Here is an 11,283-nt window from a genome sequence, read left to right as displayed (position 1 = left end):
TAAGATAAGTTCGTGCAAGGTTGAATGTGGATTTAGTTTAGGTCGAAATGGCATGAATAGAATGGAAGAGTTCGGTTTCGGATAACTAAGAAAGGGTATTTGGTTTTGGTACGTTTTGGTATTTGGGATTTGGTACGAAATGGTAATGGTTCAAAAAGGTCAAGAGTGAACCAACACTAAAGAAAAGTGTCGACCCGAAACTTATAGGACCAAATTGTGTTGGAAATGGTTGATAAGGACCTTGACCCGATACTTAGTAAAGTATGAACCAAAGGTATCAAAGGTGAACGCCACACTCGGGTTTAGGGAGTGATAAGTTCGGAAAAGACTCGGAAAGACGCCACTAAAAGCTTAGATAAGTCTTACGGGTCTCAAACGAAAGTTGAGAGAAAATGCCTCACAAATTTGGCAGCAATTCGCTAATTAAAATGTCAAAAGTCTCTTACAAAGTGAAAATTCAACTATTTATAATAATCACCTAAGCTAGCCGAATGGTCACTTACATTACTTAAAATTTAAGCAAATGAATCACTTAAATGGACTAATTAGATTCGGCTGAACTTGGAGCTCCAATAGTCACCTTCTAGATGGATAATTGAACTTGGAACTTGAGTGAATAAATGGCAGCAGCTACATTCGGTTGATGTGCTTAAAAGAGCTCATTTAATTGGCAACCATTGCTGAAAAATTACCAGCAATTAAGGAGATGCTGAATAGTCACTTTGAGTGTGAAAACCAAGTTTTGAAGAGTCCTTGAATATGAACACCTTGAACCGAACAGCCATGATGTATCCAGCAATGTGTAAGCAATAAATTCGGCTGAATGGTCACCTAGAAAACTTCAAACAGCAGCCAACTTCATTTTCCCATTCATGCATGTGCCGTCCCCTTCATGTACCTCCTTTTAATACCTTTCATGCACCAAGGACGTTCATGGGTAATGTACCTGCAGCAACATTCATCAATTCAATCAAATACATGTTTAGACACATTAAATTAACACTAAAATTCTGCACATTAAATTCGGCAGCCTTAGGACATAATTAAAACAAATAATAAAGTTGACACATTAAAAACATGCATAAAAACATATTTATAGGCTGTAGGAATTAATATGACTTAATAACATGTAAGAAGAAGAAAAAAAAACATATTTAACATGCTTATTTAAATTCGTCCAGATTTAAGACCAATTAAACAACAAAAATTAATTAAGCTGTAATAAACTAATTAAATGATGCAAATAATTAGTTCAGCTACTATAATAAAGGTCTTAAAGATATGGAGCTGAAATTGAGCTGGTTCGAGCTCATTGAACTTGAAGGAGCTGGAAATGAGCTAAATGAAGCTCCACAAAAAAAATAATTGAGCTACGTCCAGCTTGCAAACACGACGAGCCTCGCTTGTAGGCTGATGCAATGGCCGTTCCCAAGGGCGGGTCGTATCATAATTACAAGCTCATTCAGCTCACTAAGCATGCTTGGCAACCTTATGCCAGTTGGCCTAGCTCAATTCCAGCCCAACGAGCTCAATTCTAGCTCAACGAGTTCATTTCCATCCTTTTTATTTTACGTGTTTTAAGTTGCTGGAATTAAATAAATTATTTAATTAAATTATTTAATTAGTTTTCAGCTCATAAATATGTTCAAATTTGACATTTATTAATTTGAGTTAAGTGAGTTTAAATTTTAATACATGTTTTTAATATGTCTAGCTACAGCATTTTAATGTGTCTTAAGCTGAACATTTTAAGTGCAGGTTTTAAATATGATACAATCTCGTTTTGATGATGTCTTGAGTCTTATTTATTGCCCAATCATGAATTTGAGTAAGACTTGGTTCGTTTCGAGATGGATGGAAAATAATACAAAATAGGCTTCAAACAAGGTACAAAAGAAAGATAGTGAAGTATGGGATGGATGATTCGGCTAAAGGCAGAGAATGAGACAACAATATTGAGATTGTTGACCCGAGTCTCAAAGTAGCTCTTAGATGGATTTCAGTTTTAGGAAAAATCAACAAAGAACCTTGACCCGCTATCTATGCAAGATAGGAACCAGAGGTATTAACAAACTGATACGATCACGCTTTCCCATAAGTCAAGTCCGAGCCGAGATTCGATGGTGCTACCTCAAGGACATATCACAAGGGCTCGTGCAAAATAATTTAAAGAAGCTGTTATAGCTTTAGTTCAGCAAATGTGGGATGATGTCAATGCTAGACCTACTGAACTAGCTGGTGGCAACTTTAGGAATCCATGCCGAACTCTTCTACAAGTTCATTTCAGGTCACCGAGTTCACCTCCAGTTCAAGTTAGCTCCCATGTAGCTCAACACCAGTTTATTAGCTCGGATTCACTCATTCCCAGTTCCACAGCTCGGGACCAGCTCATTATCAGTTCACGAGTCTAAGCCCAGCTCAGGTTTAGCTCATGAATTAAACATCAGCTCGTGGAGTTCACTTTGACTTCATTTGACTATTATTGACTTTTTTTATTTAATAAGTTCAATAATTGTTAATTAATATACCACATATTAAATTTAGTTCACATTAGTTTTATTAAATATGTCTTAAAAGTGTTTATTGATGATAATTAAATTTTTCATAACCAAATTTAATGTTGATATTTGTGTTCACATTAGCTTGAATTAATTCTGTTCACATTTATTGTAGGAACACAATGGACTTGAATCTCCTAAGTGCATGTATGGCCACATTCAATGTTTTCAAGGTTCATGAATGTTTCCATTCATGTATGGTGTGCTATCTCTTCATTTTTCAAGGTGACCATTCGGCCAAAGGACACCCTCACATGCATGAAGATAGCTTGGCCGATTAGCTTCCCCATGAATTTCCTTAATTTGTTTCACATCTATGTTCACATGGCAAGAGGTTCACACTAGAAGACTCTTCAACATTCAGTTTTCACACATATGTTGGCCTTTGGAGTATCCACAATTAATTCATAATTTTTGGCCAAACATTGCTTCATTTAACAAGGTTGGCCGAACCTTACAAGTGACCATTGGACATCATGCATTCATTTTGTTTTTCTTAAGCATGAAGGTGCATTCATCCACCATTCCCATAGCCGAATCTAGTCATGCACATTAAGAGTTAATGTTTCTAGAATTTTCTTTTAATTAATCTGTAGTATGAAAGGCCAATCGGCTGCCTAGACTTTAGGCCTATAAATACTTGTTCATTTTCCATGTAAAGGGACTTTTGAAACTTTGTTAATGTTATGCTACCGAAATTATGAGGCAAACTTTTCTTATATTTCGTTCAAAGATTTGATTGGCGTTCCTAGCGTTCTAGTTGTGTCAACCGTGTTCTTTGTCAAACCTGAACTTATCACTATCCGTAGTGTGGCGTTCAACATACCGAGGTTCCTATCTTGTTAGATAGTGGGTCGAGGTTCCCTTTTCCAAACCTAAACCGAACAAAAATAAAGCGCATACAAATAATGAGTCGATACCAAATCGGTATTGGTTCTTGTTTGCATTCTTTGATCGATCCCATTTCTTTCTTAACCCAAACATACCAAAAATTGACCATGTCGTGCCATTACATCTAAACCATTTCTTTCAGACACCTTTCTTCTCAATCCCGACTTCTGTTTTTAAAATTTCTAAACTAAGTTAATGTTACTTCTCGTAGACGATCGGGCATTTCACATACGACTCGACTCACCCCGAGGTGGATCGTATCACAAACCTTGACCTACTATTAAAAGTGACAAGAACCAAAGGTATATGTGATGTGATCCGGCTCGGTTGATTGAGTCGATTCACTTGATTGCCCGATCGTCGACGAGAAGTTTGTTCGATTTTGTAGATAGATGGAGTTAGATGATTTTTTATAGCGGAAGTTGAGAAAATGGGTTCAAAAGATGGTTTGGGTAGATGTTTGATAGGCTTGGTGAAATAAAGAAATATTGTTTATAATTTAATAGTTAAAATGGAATGGAAAAATAGAACTCAAGCGAAGAACGATTCAATACTATATGAAGTATTGCCCCGGGACTTATATTGCTTAAGGTGGGTTTAATGGATTGTCGAAGATGGACCTTGACCCGTTACCTATAGAAAGGTAGGAACCAAAGGTATAAAAAGGTGGATGAACGCCACACCAGGATGGTGATAAGTTCAAGAAGTCGGGTTGACGCCACTAGCAAGCTAGATAAGTCAGAACGAGACTCGTACGAAATAGGATAGGAGGAAACCTCACAATCAAGTTTTCAATAATCAAATTCTGTAACCTTTTACAATAAACAAGTAAGCTATTTATAAGCCTAAAATGCCTATTGATATTCGGCATCTATGTTGTTCACACTAACTTAAATTCTGTTCACACAGGTATTTAACATGTTCACACAAATAGCATTAAAATCCAGTTCATGCTTGAAGATGGTACATGAATTGGCCGAACCATCATGATGCTTCACTTGATGCATTCATGCATCCTTAGCCTTGAAGAATCTCCATAATTCCATGAATGTGCAGCTCTTTAATGATCCTACATCTCCCTTGGCTGAATGAGGCATTAATGTGCCTAAAATACTTGAATGGTCATCTTGAAAATGCATGAATCATGCATGAAACGTCCCATGTATTTTCCCCCATAAATATGATCCATGAATCTTCAAATACATGAACTTTCAGCAACTCCCTCTTGCATGAACGTCCCAAATGCATGTGCTCCTTTAAATGCCATCCATTGAACCTCAATTGTGCATGCACACTCCCATACATTGCACCAATCCGTTCATGAACCTGCAGCAAATTAAATCAGCAAGTTAAATGCATTTCAAATACATTAAATTAGCAGCATATGAACTCAATAATTTTCACATTAAATTTGGCCATACATATTAACAATTTCAGACATATTTAAAACATCATAATTAATTAAGTATTTAATTTAGATATAATGAAAACACTTAATTAATTATTTGTCCAGATTTTAACAAATTAATTAACTGAAAATAAACAACTAATTCAACTAAAGACAAATTAAATGGTTTATTTTAGCAAAATAAATGCAAGCTAAAAATAAGCTCATTAGGTTAAGATTGAGCTGAATTGAGCTCGAATGAGCTGACAACGGAGCTCAACGAAAAGGAATTGAACTAATTCAGCTCGCATAGGTTTGCAAGCAATGCTTAGGGAGCTGGTCCAAAAGTGTGCCCGAGGCGTGGCCGTATCATCCCCTCCCTCTTTAAAGCGATTTGTCCCCAAATCGGGCCATTTTCTCGAAAAAAATTTTACATCGTCACCAGCCCTTTTGTCGATGGAATTGGCATAGTTGCTCCCAAAAACCTGCAAATCAGACATGCCTTGAGTAGGACACAATTTATGTTTATACCCTCCCTCTTTAGGAGGGAACCACTTCGAAGTGTCACCTACACAAAAATTAAATAGATTAGTGACACCATGGTTTATAAGTTCAAAAGGTCTTCTTAAGATCTTATGCAAAAATTGAACAAATGAACCAATGCCGGGATCAAAAGTGAAAGTTGATTTTACCTTTCCGCAATGAGTTAAGAATTTCTTCGTTGGAGATATACCAAAAACAAGAAGCATTCGGGAATTATAATTTTGGACAACAAAAATCCATGACTTAAAAACTTTGAACAATGATGTAGAGCCAAAGCTTCGATTTAGCGTTTGCAACTTGTCATAGTTCAACAACTTCGTTTTCAAATTTAAAGTCATAACATCAAGCAAGCACAAATGGTTCACACATCTATTCACACATAGCGATAAAATTCGGAAAAGATGAGAAGATTCAACATATTTATTCCAAACAAAATTAGAGTACTCACCTTTATTTATCAACAACTTAAGATAACTTGCTCCGGGCTTAAACACACGGTTTTGGTCATTCTTTGTTAAAAACAGCAAAGGCTTTTTCAAACATGCAAAATTTATACAACAAGGCAGATTTGAGACACCATCTTCAACTTTAAGTGCACTAACCATTTTACATGTCATCCTCGTATCAAACAAACAAATCAAAGACATGCATGTTTTCAAGCATTCATGCATCTCAAATCTCATACGTACATTCTTGTTTAGACAAAGTAGTTTCTCATAAAAGATCAATGAGTGCACATTTTTACTCAAATCAAGCAGATGGAAAGGCTTATATGTTTTCTTATCTTGCAAATGCCGAATATTTATTATTTCAATAACAAACTCATCAGCATCACAATTTCCAAAAACATTATTCTTCTTGCCATCATTCCATGCAAATATGATATCATCAATCAAAGAATGGCAAGTAACCACATCAAAATTCAGATCATTTTTAAAGGACAAATCATCAACAGTGTGTCCATCAACAATCGAGTAAGGCAGAAGTGCTTTAAAATTTTCAACATTCATACCTTGCTTACCTTTTGGCATAGGCGAACTAGGATCGTTGAGAACATTACCTTTTTTAGCCAAAATGAACCTTCTCTCCTTCGAGAGGTATTGGAGTTGAAAATTATCGTCACTTGGCCTTCCGGAGACCTGAAAAGAAGGAACAGAACAAAAACAAACATCACGGGGGTTAGTTAAAATTTCGTTCTCCTTTTCTTGTTCTCGCTCACTATCTTCATTTTCTCTCGTTTCTTCTTCAACATCTTTTTCTTTTTCAATTTTTTTCTCAATCTCAATTTCTTTTTCAATTTTCTTTTCTTCATTTTCTTTTTCACTACAATGTGTGGATGACACGAAAGAATCAAAGAGATAATCATTTGGCTCAAAAAAAGAGAAAATATTTTCATAAGCTTCTCGTCCATTTCTTCGAGAACAATCCTTTGGGAAGGACTTCTTTGAAGCATACGAGGAATGGCTCGTCCTTTCTTGCTCATCTCGAGTGATTTTTGACTCGAAGTTTTCTTCTCGCGGTCTCGAAAGCCTTGTTGAATAGGAGTCTTGATATGTGTCTCTTCTCGAATAATGTCGTCGTGATGAACTTAACTCTATTTCTCGACTCGATGGAGTTTGCTTCCGTCGGGCTTTTTCCTCCACTCGGTCCAAACGTCTTTTTAATGGGCTTAGTTTTTCCTCCAATATTCGGCCCATCTCGTTCACCAAGTATTGAAATTCATCGGTAGAGAATTCTTCTTGAGACATGATTCAAGAAAATGTTTGAAAATCGAAAGATAGAATAAATAGTAAATAAACCTCACCAATTCAAAATCCTCACCAATCTCTCACAAAGAAATAATGATTTTCACTCGCACTCGTGTTTACACTCTTCTAGGCTTTTTCTTTGATGTAAAACACACGTGCCTTTTACCTCTCGACCTCGTCTCACAATTTCGTAATTCGTCTCGATAGACTTAATTTGCTGCTTGAGGGTCGGTTTCAAAATAGGTTACAAAGGAATGATGTGGGTGTAGGGTAGGCTAAACAAAATAAAATCAAGGCTAAGTGTGGCGTTGGGATGGGTAAATAATGGTAGGAAGGGAAACTTGATGATCGGAGCAAATAAGAGAGAAAAAAAATAAAAAATAAAAAACTCGCAAGACTTTTCACTTTTTTTTAACTTGATTTTTTTGGTCACCTTTTTTTTTGCTCGATTTTTTTTCACTTTTTTTTGAATTTTTTTTCAATCAAAAATTTTTTTTTTCGAATTTTTTTTTATTTTTGTTGTTACTCCAATACAATAGTAAGCTAAATACAAGGGAAAAAATATTAAATTACAACTCAAATTTTTTTTGATTTTTTTTTCACGTTTCGAACCTACTTGCAGCCTTATTACGAACGTCGGCGCTCCTCGTTTTAGTAGCTCTGATACCAAATGATGTGATCCGGCTCGGTTGATTGAGTCGATTCACTTGATTGCCCGATCGTCGACGAGAAGTTTGTTCGATTTTGTAGATAGATGGAGTTAGATGATTTTTTATAGCGGAAGTTGAGAAAATGGGTTCAAAAGATGGTTTGGGTAGATGTTTGATAGGCTTGGTGAAATAAAGAAATATTGTTTATAATTTAATAGTTAAAATGGAATGGAAAAATAGAACTCAAGCGAAGAACGATTCAATACTATATGAAGTATTGCCCCGGGACTTATATTGCTTAAGGTGGGTTTAATGGATTGTCGAAGATGGACCTTGACCCGTTACCTATAGAAAGGTAGGAACCAAAGGTATAAAAAGGTGGATGAACGCCACACCAGGATGGTGATAAGTTCAAGAAGTCGGGTTGACGCCACTAGCAAGCTAGATAAGTCAGAACGAGACTCGTACGAAATAGGATAGGAGGAAACCTCACAATCAAGTTTTCAATAATCAAATTCTGTAACCTTTTACAATAAACAAGTAAGCTATTTATAAGCCTAAAATGCCTATTGATATTCGGCATCTATGTTGTTCACACTAACTTAAATTCTGTTCACACAGGTATTTAACATGTTCACACAAATAGCATTAAAATCCAGTTCATGCTTGAAGATGGTACATGAATTGGCCGAACCATCATGATGCTTCACTTGATGCATTCATGCATCCTTAGCCTTGAAGAATCTCCATAATTCCATGAATGTGCAGCTCTTTAATGATCCTACATCTCCCTTGGCTGAATGAGGCATTAATGTGCCTAAAATACTTGAATGGTCATCTTGAAAATGCATGAATCATGCATGAAACGTCCCATGTATTTTCCCCCATAAATATGATCCATGAATCTTCAAATACATGAACTTTCAGCAACTCCCTCTTGCATGAACGTCCCAAATGCATGTGCTCCTTTAAATGCCATCCATTGAACCTCAATTGTGCATGCACACTCCCATACATTGCACCAATCCGTTCATGAACCTGCAGCAAATTAAATCAGCAAGTTAAATGCATTTCAAATACATTAAATTAGCAGCATATGAACTCAATAATTTTCACATTAAATTTGGCCATACATATTAACAATTTCAGACATATTTAAAACATCATAATTAATTAAGTATTTAATTTAGATATAATGAAAACACTTAATTAATTATTTGTCCAGATTTTAACAAATTAATTAACTGAAAATAAACAACTAATTCAACTAAAGACAAATTAAATGGTTTATTTTAGCAAAATAAATGCAAGCTAAAAATAAGCTCATTAGGTTAAGATTGAGCTGAATTGAGCTCGAATGAGCTGACAACGGAGCTCAACGAAAAGGAATTGAACTAATTCAGCTCGCATAGGTTTGCAAGCAATGCTTAGGGAGCTGGTCCAAAAGTGTGCCCGAGGCGTGGCCGTATCAATATGAACGCCACACCAAATTTGATAAGTTCGGTTTAACAAAGAATAAATTGACGCCATAAGAATACTTGATAAGTCAATTTAGTCCTGAAAGAACAAGGAGAATTGGTGATACGACCATGCCCCGGGCACACTTTTGGATCAGCTCCCTAAGCATTGTTTGCAAATCCATGCGAGCTGAATTAGTTCAATTTCATTTCGTTAAGCTCCGTTTAGCTCATTTCCAGCTCACTCGAGCTCAAGTCAACTCATTCAAGCTCAATTCAGCTCAATCTTAACCCAATGAGCTTATTTTTAGCTTTCTTTAGCTTGCATTTATTTTGCTGAAATAAACCATTTAATTTGTCATTAGTTAAATTAGTTGTTTATCTTAAGTTAGTTAATTTGTTAAAATCCGGACAAATAATTAATTAAGTGTTTTAATTATATCTAAATTAAATACTTAATAAATTATGATGTTTTAAATATGTCTGAAATTGTTAATATGTATGGCCAAATTTAATGTGCAAATTATTGAGTTCATATGCTGCTAATTTAATGTGTTTGAAATGCATTTAACTTGCTGATTTAATTTGCTGCAGGTTCATGAACGGATTGGTGCAATGTATGGGAGTGTGCATGCACAATTGAGGTTCAATGGATGGCATTTAAAGGAGCACATGCATTTGGGACGTTCATGCAAGAGGGAGTTGCTGAAAGTTCATGTATTTGAAGATTCATGGATCATATTTATGGGGGAAAATACATGGGACGTTTCATGCATGATTCATGCATTTTCAAGATGACCATTCAAGTATTTTAGGCACATTAATGCCTCATTCAGCCAAGGGAGATGTAGGATCATTAAAGAGCTGCACATTCATGGAATTATGGAGATTCTTCAAGGCTAAGGATGCATGAATGCATCAAGTGAAGCATCATGATGGTTCGGCCAATTCATGTACCATCTTCAAGCATGAACTGGATTTTAATGCTATTTGTGTGAACATGTTAATTACCTGTGTGAACAGAATTTAAGTTAGTGTGAACAACATAGATGCCGAATATCAATAGGCATTTTAGGCTTATAAATAGATTACTTGTTTATTGTAAAAGGTTACAGAATTTGATCAATTAAACTTAATAGAACTTTTGTTCTTGTGAGGTTACCTCCTCTCTTCCTTCGTTCGAGTCTCGAAGCGACTTATCTAGCTTGCTAGTGGTGTCAATCCGAACTCCATTGAACTTATCACCGAATTGGTGTGGCGTTCAACCATCTTCCTATACCTTTGGTTCTTACCTCCATATAGGTAACGGGTCACGGTCCGCTTCTATCCTTCATCAAAATTCACCTTAAGCAATATAAGACTCGGGGCAATACTTTTTAGTATTGAATCATTCTTAAAGTTTGAGTTCTTTATCCATTTCCGTCTATTTATCATCTTTGTAACTTAATTCTTTGTTAAACCGAACCTATCTTTCATCAAACCAAAACCCATCCTTTGAACCCATTTTGCCTACCTTCCGCTTATAAAACATTCAAACTCCATCTATCTACAAATTTGAATGAGCTTCTCGTCGACAATCGGGCATCTTAAGTGAACCCGACTCAATCAATCGGGCCGGATCACATCAATTGGAGATCTTAAAAGTTTTAAATTTAGCATAAATTCAACAAAAGTTTTTTTCTAAACAAGCTAATTACAAAGTATTTATAGTGCTTACATGAAACCTAGTTGAAAAGTCACATGAATTCAACTTTAATGTGCAGTTATGAGCTGAATAAAAACTCAATTATTAAGCACAAACTCTTAGAATCTCTAAACCTAAGTAACAGCAACTGTTACCATGATTTAATGTTCCAATTCAGCTATTTTAGTAAAACTTGAATGCTTGGGCAGCCGATTAGACACCAGCAACTTGGTTAATGCTGCCCTTTAATTGTTGTCTATTGCTATTCTTGAATAACTCCTTGAAGAAGAGGAATAGGCTACCAAAATTTATTGGTGCATAATGCTCTTCTTTAAATGTTGTAAGAGCCCCTGGTATGTAACCGA

The sequence above is a fragment of the Gossypium hirsutum genome, chromosome A11 (genome assembly GCF_007990345.1).
Source record: "Gossypium hirsutum isolate 1008001.06 chromosome A11, Gossypium_hirsutum_v2.1, whole genome shotgun sequence".
Lineage (NCBI taxonomy): Eukaryota > Viridiplantae > Streptophyta > Magnoliopsida > Malvales > Malvaceae > Gossypium > Gossypium hirsutum.
This window is presented reverse-complemented; position numbering follows the sequence as displayed.